Below are 14405 nucleotides of genomic sequence, written 5' to 3'. Positions count from 1 at the left end.
TTATTTTGTCAGAATGTAGTGGTGCACTAATTAGCACTAGGAGAAGTGAGCGTGCCTGTGTTATGGTACAGAAATAAATGTTATGCATCTGGGAGCCTCATATGTTTTAAATCTGGTGCACGCAGGAAACTAGGGTCCAGATACAGTTGTGGGAGACTTTACATATTATTATAACATATGGCATGCTATATTAAGTAAAGGGCAAATTCCATTGTTACACAAATAATAATATGACAGAGTTATGAAAGCATGCTCTAACTTAGTGGTTGTTAGTGGACCTTTTCTAGATGAAGCCCCCAATGGATGCCCAACCTTGGATGAAGGTCCCTATTAGCTTATAATAAGGTTACAGATACAGAAAAATATCTGTGTATAAGTCATTTATTAATAGTACCAAGAATATCAAAGAACAGCAAATAGGGTTTCATCCTAAATCTCAATCTAACCAACCTTTGAGCTGGGATTTCAGGTGTTGCTGTTATATCAAATAGGCATCAAATCCTACCCTAATTCAGAGCTGGGCCATGTATTATTGACACCCAAGACAATACTAACTTGACTCATAGCCCCCCCCCTTAGGTTACAGATATAGGAAAATATCTGTGTATAAGTCATTCTGGCTCAGTTTCAAGAATGTCTGGGACAGTAAATATATTTTCCCTTCAAACTACCTAGGCAGTGTTTTTGGCCCTGCCTGCACTTTCAGTCCAAAGTATCTCCCCACCATTCACTTTTGCACCTGCCCAAAACTTTTTTACCTTGTTATACATCCACTATTGGAATGACTACCCTCAATTGTGACTTGGGAACATGCCTCTGCTGCCGACTGCCAGTTCTGGCCCTGCTCTAACTGGCTTTCAGGCTGAGTCACCTTTCCAGTGCTCCAAGCATCCCCCCCCCCGAGAGGACAACCCCATAGTATGGGAACTACTGTCTAACATTCCTTAGGGGGTCCCCAAGACCCCAACCTTTTTTACCCATTAGCAACATTCAGATGTAATAGGAGTCGGGGAGCAATGCAAGCAGGAAAAATGTTCCTGTGTAGTGCAGAATAAGTGCTGTGATTGGCCATATGGTATACCCAATGTGGACTGGGAGCCTACAGGAGGCTCTGATTGGCAGTACACCTGGTTTTATGCAACCAAAACTTCAAACTCCAAGCCAGTAATTCAAAAATAATAGACTGTTTTGAGGGGATTGGTGAGCAACATTTTACTTACCAGCCACTGGTTCGGCATAACAGTGTTGCTACATGTTGGATCTAAACCTCCAAGGGCCCAATGGGTTCAATAAGTTTTTTTTGTATGACATTATCAATTTATTATAACATGGTCTACAAATATGAGCTAATTCATATGATCAGCCCACTACATCAAGAAAGCAATGATTAAGTCAGAAACCTCCAAATCCATAGTGCCCTCTCTAGCTGACCATCTTGTCAGCTTTTCTAGCCTGCCTCCATCTTTTTCAAAGCTCCACAACGACATGAGACCTCCTGCTAAGTAAACACCCTGCGATACATTATAGAATTTAGACTCCATAAACAAGTACTGTTCTGCATTGTATTCTTTACTGGCACTTTAAGCAGAGAGAATTTTTGTAAGAAACATTATGTTTCAGGCAAATAACTTAGACCAGACAAAGGCTATGATCTGCTTTAAATTTGCTTTTCTTAAGGAGTAATTTGATTAGACCACATTGAGTCTGAATGTTAATTATGTACCAATACACTTTGCACCCTTCTCAAATTTCTTGTGTTTGGAATTGGGTGAAGTATGTGATGTTTTAGCTGCATCTCTGCTGTCACACATTTTGCAAAAGTACATTTAAGGCTGCTGCTAACATCAAACACAGGAAACATGCCCATTTTATGGCTTTGCTCCAGTTACGATTGGGTTGGGTTTTGCGATTAATTCTGCTGTCTGTAATGCCAAGGTGCAGCTAAGGGCCCATAGATCCCAGTGCCAAATCTGTTGTGAGAGCCTCTCTTTGCCTCCCCAAAGCACCAATGTCCACTATAACCTCCATTTTTTAAATCCAACTTTCTCCATCAACAGCATGGACATTCAGGCCAGCACATGTCTTCTATACCAGTCTGAGAAACAACTATATAATGTGTCGGGCCATAGGTGTGCTATTAAAAGACGCCATCTTTTTGTTCTTTAAGTAATCTCTTGATATCAGCTGCAAGCTATGGTAGCATGTTGCTTGTATCCTGGAACACTGTTTATTCAGTAAGAGATAGTTAGTTATTATAGCTGTTTGTTGGGAATTCATAAATGAGTCCCCAGTTTACAAGTAGGTTGCAAAGAGCTGTACTGCAAAGATTTTTTTTTTAAAGAAACTTGTTTTATTGATGTACACTGCAAACTCATATACAGAATGTGAATAAACATGCAACAAGCTATTAAAAAAACATATTTAAACACATTTAGACTTAGACCGTAGATGATATAAGCAGTCTGGAAATGATCAGATTTTTGAAGGCGCACGGAGTGAATACTGATAAATTCTGCATATTGAAATGCACTCCAGGCCGATGCAGTTGTTCTGGGTGCAGGCACATGTGCAGAGCCGGGCCACACTGGGCAGGCCCCCTAGGTAACCTGGGCCGATGCGGTGCCGGCTGAGCGTGCGCATGCGCAAGTTGATGCCAGCGCACATGTGCAAGTTGACGCCAGCGCGCATGTGCGTGTTAACGCCGGCGTGCATGCGCAGAAGCTTCAATCGCCGTGTGCACATGCGCAGAAGCGTCATTCGGCATGGAGGAAGACGGGGAGTGTGGGGACCGGACATGGGGTAGGTGACAGAGCAGGTATATGCCTGGTGCCCCCCCAGCTTTGTGCCCTAGGCACGTGCCTACTCTGCCTACCCCTAGTTCCGGCCCTGCACATGTGCCACTGGTCTTAGATTTTAGGGCCAGGCTATTTTTTCCTGCCTTTAAAGAAAACAATTCTATCTAAACTTTTAAACAAAAATTCTAAAAATGTACCTCTTTTTTTTAAAAAAAAAAATCTGATAATTTCCAGACTGTTCATACCGACTCTGGTCTAGGTCTAAATGTATCCTTTCACATAAATGTATGCTCTGATAAGAAGGAATTCAGGAGTTTATTGATCTGTAACACTGTTTCAACTGGATAAGGGTCTTTCTCAAGATTACTCTTGGCTCGACAATCAACCTGTTCTATCATACAGGTGATACTTTTCCTGATTTATGATATTATATAAACATATATGCCACTTTTATTATGGATGGATATGCTTCAGTGTGATTAGACTCTGCCACACACAGCTACAGCTTAAATCTGTCCAGCGTGCTCAGTGGATAGCACCGGAGCGTCTCACCATATCGTGCAATTCTATAACCATGTCTACACAGTACGCCCGCATTTTGTTGTTCTAACAGTTTGACAGGGTTTAGTAATATTTATTTAAATGGCTCATTTGAGACACAGCTATATAGTGATTATTTGCAATGTCTTCTGCTCATTAGAGTGGGGATCATGGATTCTGATTTGTGTTGTGTCAGTCATATTCCATGTACTGTACCTCCATTGAACACATCATGTTACATTATAGATGTTAGGAAAAGGTGACAGCCCAGGTTGATTGTGATAAATTGACCCAACCAAATACAATGACAATGTAATCTTGAGAAAGGCTGGGAATCCAGGCCAAAACATTGGTTTAACATCGATAGACCCAAACTTTCTATGAGTGTGGATCCTTATACTGTGGATTTCTATCACTGCATTTGGACTGCTTCTGGGCTGTGCTGGATCCTGGGAAATGTGAGTGCAGTATTTGAATACTCCTTATAAGTTCACATCTTTAGTTGGAACACTCGCTGATGAGTTCCAAAGTTGTTCTGGATGCAAAATCAGCATATAAGCTATTTGCCTGGAGCAAGTTTTTATGGGTGAGCAGCTGCATGCAAGCCCAACACCATCATGCACAATGCCGACTATTGGCTACATTGGTGTAAAGGTCACCATCATTAGACTCTAGAGCATTTTCTTGAGTGATGATTCACTTCACCATCTGGCAGTCTAATCGATGAGTCTGGGTTTGGTGCATGCCAAGGGAACCCTATGTGACTGGTGAAGAAGAATCAATGGTCTGGTGATTTTGGCTTTGTTTGGGCTTTGGCACAACATCAGTGCCTGACCTCGTCTTGTGGCTAAATAGGGAAAATTCCATCAACAATGTTTCAAATACCTTAAATTCAAAACAACTGTAAATCCATTTTATCTGTAACTGGGCAGTGTATATATATATATATATATATATATATATATATATATATATATATATATATATACTGAATTATTAGGCTACCTGCCTAATACGATCATTCAGGCAACTGTCAGATTGTATAATAAGTGCTTTTATTGGGCAGTTTGGCATGGTCAACCCAACCAATCACTGACCAACAGGTGCATATACCACTGCAACCAACTTAAGTAGCATATTAAGAAGAAGTAAACAATTTAGACGGAACCTGTCTCATATTCTCAGGCATGCTTGTTCTCTTCTGTGTCTATATAGTGAGAGAATGTAGTCCTATTTCTACTTTATGCCTCTTTCTGTATTTAGCAGATTAAAATTAGGAACATAATTTAATCTTAACCTGGTATTAAATGACTACAACTCCCACACAGTAAAAATGCTTTCCAGAAAAACGTGACCTCCTAAAGGTCTAAAAATAAAAAGGCAAGGATACCTCTCACAAATCAATACTGTAGAATCATTTTAGGAGAATATGGGTAGCTGTCTTGTTTCAGCTATTGAATTACAAGCTTTTAGAAATAGCTCTATTAGAGGAACAACAGCCTTGCCATGAAATCTTCAGTTCCCAAGTGGTTTATTGGTCCTTTGGATGGAGTTAACCCATGTCATGCCCTTGATGGGAAGCGGCTCTGGCAACAGGCGGCATTAGGTTTCCAACTGATGAAACAGCTGAACTGCTGTGATGAATACTAATTGAATTTATTTATTTATTTATTTGTGGCCGGATGTTTCCACACTTGATATTATTAATTACAATGAAATCAATCATCAAGCAATAATCTTGCGAGGGTAATATGATTTGTGTTTGCAGACTCAGAGAAAGAAAGTCCCTCAAGCACAATTTCCTACATTTTCCGACGAATGTGCCTATTGTACAGTATTAAACTGGCCGATCATCAAAACTTATAAGGTTTTTCAGCACAATGAAGTGCAGAATTCCTCGAAAGGAATACTAATAGAAAGAACATGATGCCAATATTACATATATTTACTGTAAATACCGTTTTCTGCTGTATCTGTTGTCTACATTGTTGTTAGGGATGCACCAAATCCTAAATTTGGTTTATAAATTGGTTAGTAGTGATGGGCGAATTTATTAGCCAGGCATGGATTTGCAGCAAATTTTCAAATTTTTCCACCAGTAAATATTTTCTCAAACATTTGCAGCGTCTAAAAAAATTGTTGCGTGTCAAAATTGACGTGCGTCAAAATTATTTGAGTGCCCATTGACTTTGATGCATTTGGACAAAATAGTCAATCATGTAAAAATTATTGCGTCATTCGCAAATTTTTGCGTTTCGCTAATTTTTAATCCTGATTATTCAGCCAAGCTAAATCTAAATTTTTAGATTCCATTCCCTTCTTTTGACATGAACTGTGCCAGAATAGCTTATTTATGCCCAAAGTTGTTTTTCAAATCATCCTTAATATTATGTGCCTTTAAAGAGATCTTTTGTTTCTATTTCCTCATGCACCAATCAAAATTATTGCAGCACAGCACTGGAGCAGTGTTACTAAATTCAATACTTCAGCACTGCTACAGAGCCCTTGTAATGGTTCATTATCCAGTGCTGAGACATTCTCCATGGACCAAACAGAACAGTGCCATCTATTTATAACCAATAACTCTTCTGTTTGTCAGAGCATGAGACTGCAACAATGATATTTTACTGATCCACCAAAAAAGATAATGTTGGCCAGTTAGGTTCATTTTGATCCAAGCTGCCCGTCATCTGCAGTATCTACAAGTTTAAATAATGCAAATTCTAATTATACACATTTGTAAATCCATTTGATCTATGTAATGCATATATACTATTTATTGACTTATTGAGTTAATGGGTTACTTGCCTAGTACTCCTGAGGAAGCATGGTGCACCACGTCAAATGTGTAAAGGAATTAATATTGTGGACTTGGACTGAACATTTGTTCAATGCTGTTTTAATTTCGGATCTTATGAGTATACCCAGTTGGGGGCTCTTTTATCGACTAAAAAGCTATACTTCACTATAAGGTGTTCCTATCTTTGTTTTATCCAAGGTTGTGAAGATTGAACTAACTTTGTTTGGCCTATATACCTCTTAAATCTGGTGAGTAGTTAAGAGAGGTTCTTATTACCTTTATTAGTGGGGTTACCATACTGACACGGCGGATGTGTTTTTTGCACTTTTTACTAAGCACATACGTATCTGGATATACTGCATCAAGAGTTTTCTTGTTTGCGCTTCCCCACAGAATACATTTTCTAGCTTATGTGTTAGTCCTGTAATGTGCACATGTTTAGTGGGAGTTGCAAACCAACCTCAAATTTGGTGCAGATTGGACTTTTTTTTGCCTAATATGATCATTCATACAGCTGTCATGGTGATGGTAGAATCAGGGCTTTTATTGGGCTAATGAGCTTAGACAAACTAGCCATTTTCTGACCAAACTGGTAAATCTTTACCACTGTACCCAGTTTACGTAGCAATGGTTCACCCACCTTGACTCGCTTAATCTTTCCTAATTTAAATCCACTCATGCCAATAGTTATGTTTAGGACATCAATATATGTATGTTTACACAGCCAAATGCTGGATACTTTATGATAGGCCACATATGTGCATAGTAGCCTTTTCTACTGTTGTGTTTGTTGGAGCTAACTTTCACAACAATCAGAACAACATGCATTGAGGAGGAGCTGCAGAAATGAGGCTCATCTTTAGTCTCCTTCCACCAACTGATGGAAATTTTCTGCCAATAATCCTTGATTGACCAGGATAGTAGAATTATTTGTTTCAGGAAGCACATAACTATCTGCACGTGTCTGATAGTATGGTCAGAATTGTCCAAACTGCCCAACTAAATCTGAGCATGTAAGGCCATCTGTATATTCTGCTCTGTTTTGAATGTGCTTCAAACACTGAAGACACACATCAATATGTCTGGGAGGCAGGCTAATTGGCCCCAGTAACAGGAGCTTCATTCTGTCAATTCCCAGACATAATAGAAAAAAGTACTCTTTGTACATAGAGCATCTAAAAAAATCCAAACTATGAATGCCTTAGATCAGAATTCTCTGCTTTCCATAAAAGAATTGTGTGGGACATTGGTCATTATACAGTGTCTTGTAAAAAACAGATTGTCAATAAAAAAGGAAAATAAACGGCCTTACTGAGTATCTTACAGCTTTAACACTCATAGAACACTTGCCCTTTTGTGACCCAGGCTATTCTCAGCAGTGTATTTGTTTTTTATCCCTCTACCCTTAGCACAGGTCCTCAACTTGTGGTGGTGTTGTGGTACATAGTCATGGCCCTTGGGTGTTTGAAATTATAACAGTTCTTTGTAGGATAAAATTAAAAACCAGTTAAAAAGCACATCCAGGCAGTTATACAAGTAAACTTGTTTCATTCTAAAAAAATAAAAACTATTTATATAGGCGACTTTCATACTGTCCGTTATTCCCCCACTGTAGTTGGGTCATGCTCATGCCTCATTTGTGAACTGCACAGCACACCTGTTATTTATGCATCATTCTGATCCTTGACATAAGTGCCTTCCACACGAATCCTCCATGATTGATTGCTGATTGGTTCCTAAGACAGGTGCTAGAAAGGTCAAGATGTCTGGTAGGTATTGTGCCCACAGGGACTATAAGGTTTGCTAACCCCACGACAAAACAACCACTACATTAACTGATTGTGCTAATCTGTCAGTTTCTGACAAAGAATCATTACATGTGTTATTTTTCAGTGTGAGAGGCATGTACATTAAGAGGATGTATCAAATGATCCCAGCAGGTGCAGCTGTGTGCATGTAGGGGGGTAGTCGTTGTTAGCTCGGAGCCTATAGGCCTTGGCTAGCTGTTGAACTAGCTCATTATTTTTATTGGAGGGGACATAAAGTCTAAAATTTGTGTATATATATATTTGAACATTAACATCCCTTGTGTTTTAAAATGGTTCTACTTATGATAAATGAACTTTTTAACATTCACTGCCTCTCTTCCTACTCATGGTGACCTTAAATTTTTAAGTTGACCCTCTGGCTTGAATTACTGACTAAATGCTCTCTAAAGTGACATGATGGGAAAGTTCCTGCCCCTGAATATGTCTGCCATTACAATACGTAACCCCAGAGGTTGCTGCCAATACAAGAGTGACACAATATTACACAAAAAAATAGCTGAGAAATAGCTGACAGGGCCTGTGCAATGAAGGTCATTTCTGATGTGGCACAGCAAACCAACTCAAATCAAGGGGCACAAATATTTATTCCATCTTGTTGGAGACACTGCCTGTTTTTAGTCACTTCCCTCACCTTGTATATCCCTGCTCAAAATATGTCCTCTTGGACTACCAATTTCCTACCCAGTTTCTGAAATCCCTATCTTTCTTGTCATTTCAATTTAAAGGAGAATCTAAAATCAATCTAAAGTAAAAAAAAAAACCTTTTATTACCAACGCCTGTGAGACACTCATTATATTTGCTGCACTTATCACTAGGTAACACTTGCACAGACCCACACACGTTATACCTATTACACTCCACATTTAGTTTTTCCTTTTTCATCTCCCTCTACATCTATACCCACACCTGTACTTATACTTATACTCACACACATACACACACAAGTGTGCACTTATATATACAACTTTACTTTTCCTTCATTATAGTCTCTTCACATTTTTTTTTTTTAAATGGGCATTGGTCTGGGCAGTCTCCCCTTCAAAAGCCGCATATGCAGGTGGCGGGGGAGGATCTAGTCCACAGATTGAAACCAAGGTTTTATATTTTGATCACAGGTAAACAGGTCAGGGACCGCCGTATGGGGTTTACCTTGACGTGGTATGGCGGCTTACCAATTTTATGATCATAACTTTGTAACAAAAAACAAATATATAGTTATCACTTCTACAATACTTTGTATTTGTTTGTTAAAACAAAAATGTTTGATTTGAGCTTGCTTCAAGAGGTAGACTCATGAGTGATATTGGTGTCAAGTGATGATTTGCATACATACTGCTGATGACAGTGACCGTGTTTGGCATTGCCCCAGTTGGTACCATTACAGTCTAATAAACAAGTCTGTGAATAGAAAGAAAAGAGCTTACAGTTAAACCTAACAATAAATAACTGTTTTACAGTACAAGCGGGGTGGTGAATTGTGTTTTGTATGTTTATAGATACTCAAAGGCCCATTGATGTGACAGCTGGAGGAGTTTAGTGGATCATCGCCAAAGTAAATCTGTATATTCACATCATCTGAGTGGGCAGTAACAAGTTCAAAGTTGTTTAACTGGATCTTGACCAGTCCACACTTCACCTTATACATTCATACATTTCCTTGCCATAACAGATTAATGCCTCCTAGTCTGAAATTGAAAGCTTTTCCCCAGCATATACACACTTACTATAGATTTTAGTATCACAATAGCCTTGGATATTATGCTTGTCCAAGAAATCATCCAAGCCACTCATCCAAGCCAAATGGGGATTGGCGCATGGGAAATTTAAAATGTATCTCCTGCGCATCCCCAGTGTTTTTGAATCATTGTGGGTGTGGTTGGGCAGCATGCCGCCCCCTAAAATCCTGCCACCCTAGGCCCGGGCCTTGGTGGCCTTTCCACAAATCCGGGCCTGAGAATCAGCCATCACAACATCACCCGGCAGTGCATTCCACAACCTCACTGTCCTCACTGTGAAGAACCACCTACGTTGCTTCAAATGAAAGTTCTTTTCTTCTAGTCTAAAGGGGTGGCCTCTGGTACAGTGATCCTCTTTATGGATAAAAATATCCCCTGCTATTTGTCTAATTGTCTAATGTCCTCTAACATACTATATGCAACACCCTAGGGCTCATTATGAGCACAATTGCAGTGTGAAAACTGAAATTTTGGGTGCAAGTTATAGTGTTTCTACCCACAACTCCAGGATAATTGAGGCTGTGAGGTAGTGATGGCCCTTACACGATTAGGGCTGATACAATAAAACACACTCAGTTGCATAATGCTTTGAACACATTTGCAGTGAAAAGCTTTAGTGTTCGGATGTCACCATTTCTGGCACTTGTCATCAAAATAACATCTGTGTCCAATTCTTTAGGTGTAACCCTGGAGCTACTGTCACCTTCTAGGATGTGAGGTGAAGATCCAACTGACACAATCTGTCAATGTGCAGGAATGCAATAGACAAACTGCAAACAATTCACTGGAACAGAAAACTCACTGGAACAGAATGGTTTTGTGCATTGGTGCTTTTTGCCGAAGTGACTGGAGTGACCGGAGCTTTAATGATTGCATGACTGCAACTGCACTTGTGTTTCGTAAATGAGTCCTCATATATCTTGCTTTCATTCAAAAAAGGGACATGTTTTTATAAATATATTTGTCATAGGCCTAGAAGTACCAAGTCTCTATGCCCATTATTACCAATCTGAATTTAAGGATGTGAATAGTTGTACATTTAAGAAAACAATCCACTTAAAGCCAATATTGCGAGTAAATGTGTCTGGTTAGCGGCATAATAGTAGAGCCAAGTGTTTCCATATGAAAGAGAAAAAACTTTCAGCACTAACGTTCAGCCCATGTAAATCCCTTTAAATACAGCTTACAAAACTTAGAGTAGTAGTAGAACACGGTAGGCAGTGTAGGACACGTTAAATGAGAGGCCTGGACATGGCACGCAAGCTTACATATTTTGGCCAAAATGTGGCACTGACACTTGAAATTTTGTAACATATTTAAAGGGATTTACATAGGCTGATTTTGAGTGCTGGAAGCTTTTTCCTCTTTTGTATGTCCAAATAATGGCTGTATATCATTTATAGCAGATTGTCAACCCCAGAGTGTAAGTTAGTCCGAGCGCTGTAAAAAATAGCTGTCGATCAACTCTACAGCGTGGGACAGAACGCTCCCAATTTTTGTTTTACTGTTTTACAGTTTCTATATACAGTAAGCCTTCAAAACAAAAATAGTTTTATAATGATGGCCAAAAAAGACTTTACCCTGGGACCAGTAACACGTCTCTGATCATCACCATTTTAGTAAAGTAATAGCAGAAACTTAGATCTGCCAAGGATGTCCAAAGGAAAGCTATTCCAACCCTAAACATTATAATATCTAGAAAATCTTATACATTTATGAGAAAGTATGTGCATAATTTTAAAATGCTGATGGTTGAAATATTATTTCTCTCTATTTTCTGCTGCAAGGGAGGGCAACATCTGTTTTGCAAGCATTTATGTAACCTTGACAGATTGAAGAAATATGACTTCATGAGGTCAGCCTTTACATTTGCTGAGCCACTTACTGACCCATCTCTGCTGCTCTAGGGCACAGCAGGAAAATGTAAATCAAAATGTTTCAAAGCCTGGGGCCACCTAATGGTTGAATTATCCAGATTTCTGACTTTCAGATATGGCTTTCTACACGTCCACTTTCATTCTGTGTTACCTTGTTTTTCTTTTCTAATTTGTTTTTTATTTACCTTCACTTTGGCATTAGTCAAATGTATTTGAACATATTGTGAATTTTTACATAAGGATATTTCAACTGCTGCAATTTCATTTAGTGTTAATTGTTGGTGATATATAGATCATTGTGGCGAGGTTATAAATATTATGTGTGGGACATTTTTATTGAGTTGAAGTCAACATGTGCTATAAAGACACAATTGGCTTCCACTGCAGAGGGCACAGAGTATTTCCTTCCGGAAGGCTTTTGCATAACAATCAATGCACATTATTGATTTACCCTTATGGATAGTGCCAGGAAACAGTGAGTCATTTACCAATTAATAAAATGTTTACTTCTGCTCAAAGATGGAAGAGATTGAGGCATTCCAGTAAATTGTTTCTCTAGTAAGATCAAAATTTGAATCAATAAAGTAGGCGCAGCAAAAGCATCTTCTAGAATCTAATGAGCTATTATAGTTATACTATACTAGGATGAAGCATATGAAAAACTATGACAAAAACAAACTCTCTTTATTCTAAAAAATAAAAAGGAGGAACCTCTGGAACTAGTGAGAAAACTTTTATGTTGCTATTTAAAAGGAAGCTTTAAAGATGTCGACAATGGTAACAATGCACAAGTAGACTATTGTTTCCCTTTGGAGAGGCCAGCTGAATTCTCCACTAAAACACGTGTCTATTCTGATGCCTAATTTTTCACCCAGTGGTCTGTGTAGCCTAAGCATACATAAGGCAAAGCATGCCATCTTGAACTACCTGTTCAGTTTAGTAAGCTGATCAGACGCCGTCCCATATCAACCAGAAGACTGGAAAATGCAGCTGTGCTATAAGGCAAGGCACCAGTGACTATCCAGTTACCAGGGGCAGCAATAAGTTGCCTCTGTTAACTTTAAAACTTTTGAAAAGCTGAAATTCAGCTCCGCTAGTGCAGAGAGTACAATAGAGATATATGCACTAGTGATGTGGCCCCCTCTTGACCTGCTCCGATGCTACAGTTTTAAGCATGGCGCACGACAGGGGTGCAGTAGCCCCAGCATTGTCCCTGGTTGGGTGAGGATTACATTGGCCTGTGGATCTGGTCATCTCATGATGGGTCTACAATATGACCCCAATATGATCATATTGTTCATCTGAAGGAAAATTATTTTATCAGCCACACCCAGATGGCCAAATTAGGCAACCAAATGAGCCAATTTACCCACGAATGCCACGCTTAAGAGTAGCTAATTGCATCATTGTAATAAAAATATCAGCAAGAGAACGCAGGGCCTTATTTATAATGCTGTTTTAAACTTTGGAGAAAGACATTTCCCATGATGTTGCCATTAGCAACCGATCAGCAATTAGATTTATTTCAACAGTCCCCTCCTACAAGACAGAAAACAAAAGCAAAGATCTGATTAGTTGCTATGCGTCTCCAATGTTTTACACAGCATGATAAATAGGTCTATAAGCATATAGAGGCGAGAGCACAATCCCTGTGTATCAATGCTTCATTAAAAAGTTCTATATAAAAGGATACTATTGTGGAAATTAATAGCAATATAAAATTCAAAATGATCTTTTTTTTCCAAAAAACAAATTTTTTTTGAGCTAAAACTTGGGAACTTGAATTATGCTCTAAAACACATATTTATTTATGAAGCTCAAAAATTTGTAAAGCTCAAATGTTCATGTAGAAGTGAATGGGAGCTATCGAAGTTTTTCAAATTTTTGACCCATTGAAACAGATTGAGTAACCATTTCAGATAGTCAATTTTTTTTTCATGTTTTTTCCAGACAATTTTTTTGGATTTGGATTTTCAATAAATAAGCAACCATTCTGCATTATGCTGTGTGCAGCCATTCATAGCAGAACTGATATTTGGCAGCTAGCCCTGGGGGGAGATTTATAGCTATTCTCCTGAGTGAATCCTGTAGCACAGCACTGTAAAAAGAAAACATGTAATGCAAACATAAACTCAACCATAGTATATAAGGAAAGGTAATACCAATTCTTTATGTGCTCCCCACTGGGAAGTCAATTAGGGTCCAGGTCAGCTGAGGTTACACAAGTTATCTGCACATCATGGATGACCTCTGTTAGTTTTGCTAATTTTCCAGGGAATCTTCAAAATTACAGCTGTTAAAACCTCAGTCCAACCGTGGCATAGTTGGAATTTATTCAGCATTCCTGTCTGTGTTAGGTTTGGGAGACTAATTAGTGCCTCAGCAGAAGAGCAGGAGATATGACCTTTTACAAGTAATGAGCAACTCACATTTCATAAGCCTGTTTTCCCCAAGCACATGGCCAGTCCAAAAACAATATGAGATTAAGGGGTTATATAAGTCACTTTTGTGGTGTCCAATGATTATAATGTAACCTTTGTTATCACTATAGGTACATGTACTAATAAAGGGACAGAATCCATCAGATCTGTCCTGAACAGATGGCACTAGCTGAGTAAATATGCCGGCTGGAGGACACACAGGAATGTATTGTTTGCATTTGTCCACGTGCATTTCCAGTACCGAATTAAATGCATTCTACAAGTAACGTGTAAAAGTGGAATCAAAGTCAATATATGTTCTTCTAAAGAAAAAAGGACTGTTCTCATTTCATCATCTTGCAAAAGCAGCATATGCAATATCATATATTTTAAGTAGGAATGCACAA

At 38.8% G+C, this 14405-nt stretch overlaps 1 long non-coding RNA gene across 1 annotated transcript in view; it reads left to right on the top strand.

Moving 5' to 3' along the window:
- Positions 1-12297, top strand: part of LOC108698880 — a 54824-nt gene extending 42527 nt beyond the window's left edge. The window contains exon 2 of the long non-coding RNA XR_001932727.2: positions 10381-12297. This is a non-coding gene — a long non-coding RNA (uncharacterized LOC108698880). The remainder of the gene's footprint in view (positions 1-10380) is intronic.
- Positions 12298-14405: the final 2108 nt, after the last annotated feature.

Source organism: Xenopus laevis, chromosome 8L (genome assembly GCF_017654675.1).
Source record: "Xenopus laevis strain J_2021 chromosome 8L, Xenopus_laevis_v10.1, whole genome shotgun sequence".
NCBI lineage: Eukaryota > Metazoa > Chordata > Amphibia > Anura > Pipidae > Xenopus > Xenopus laevis.
This window is presented reverse-complemented; position numbering and strand designations above follow the sequence as displayed.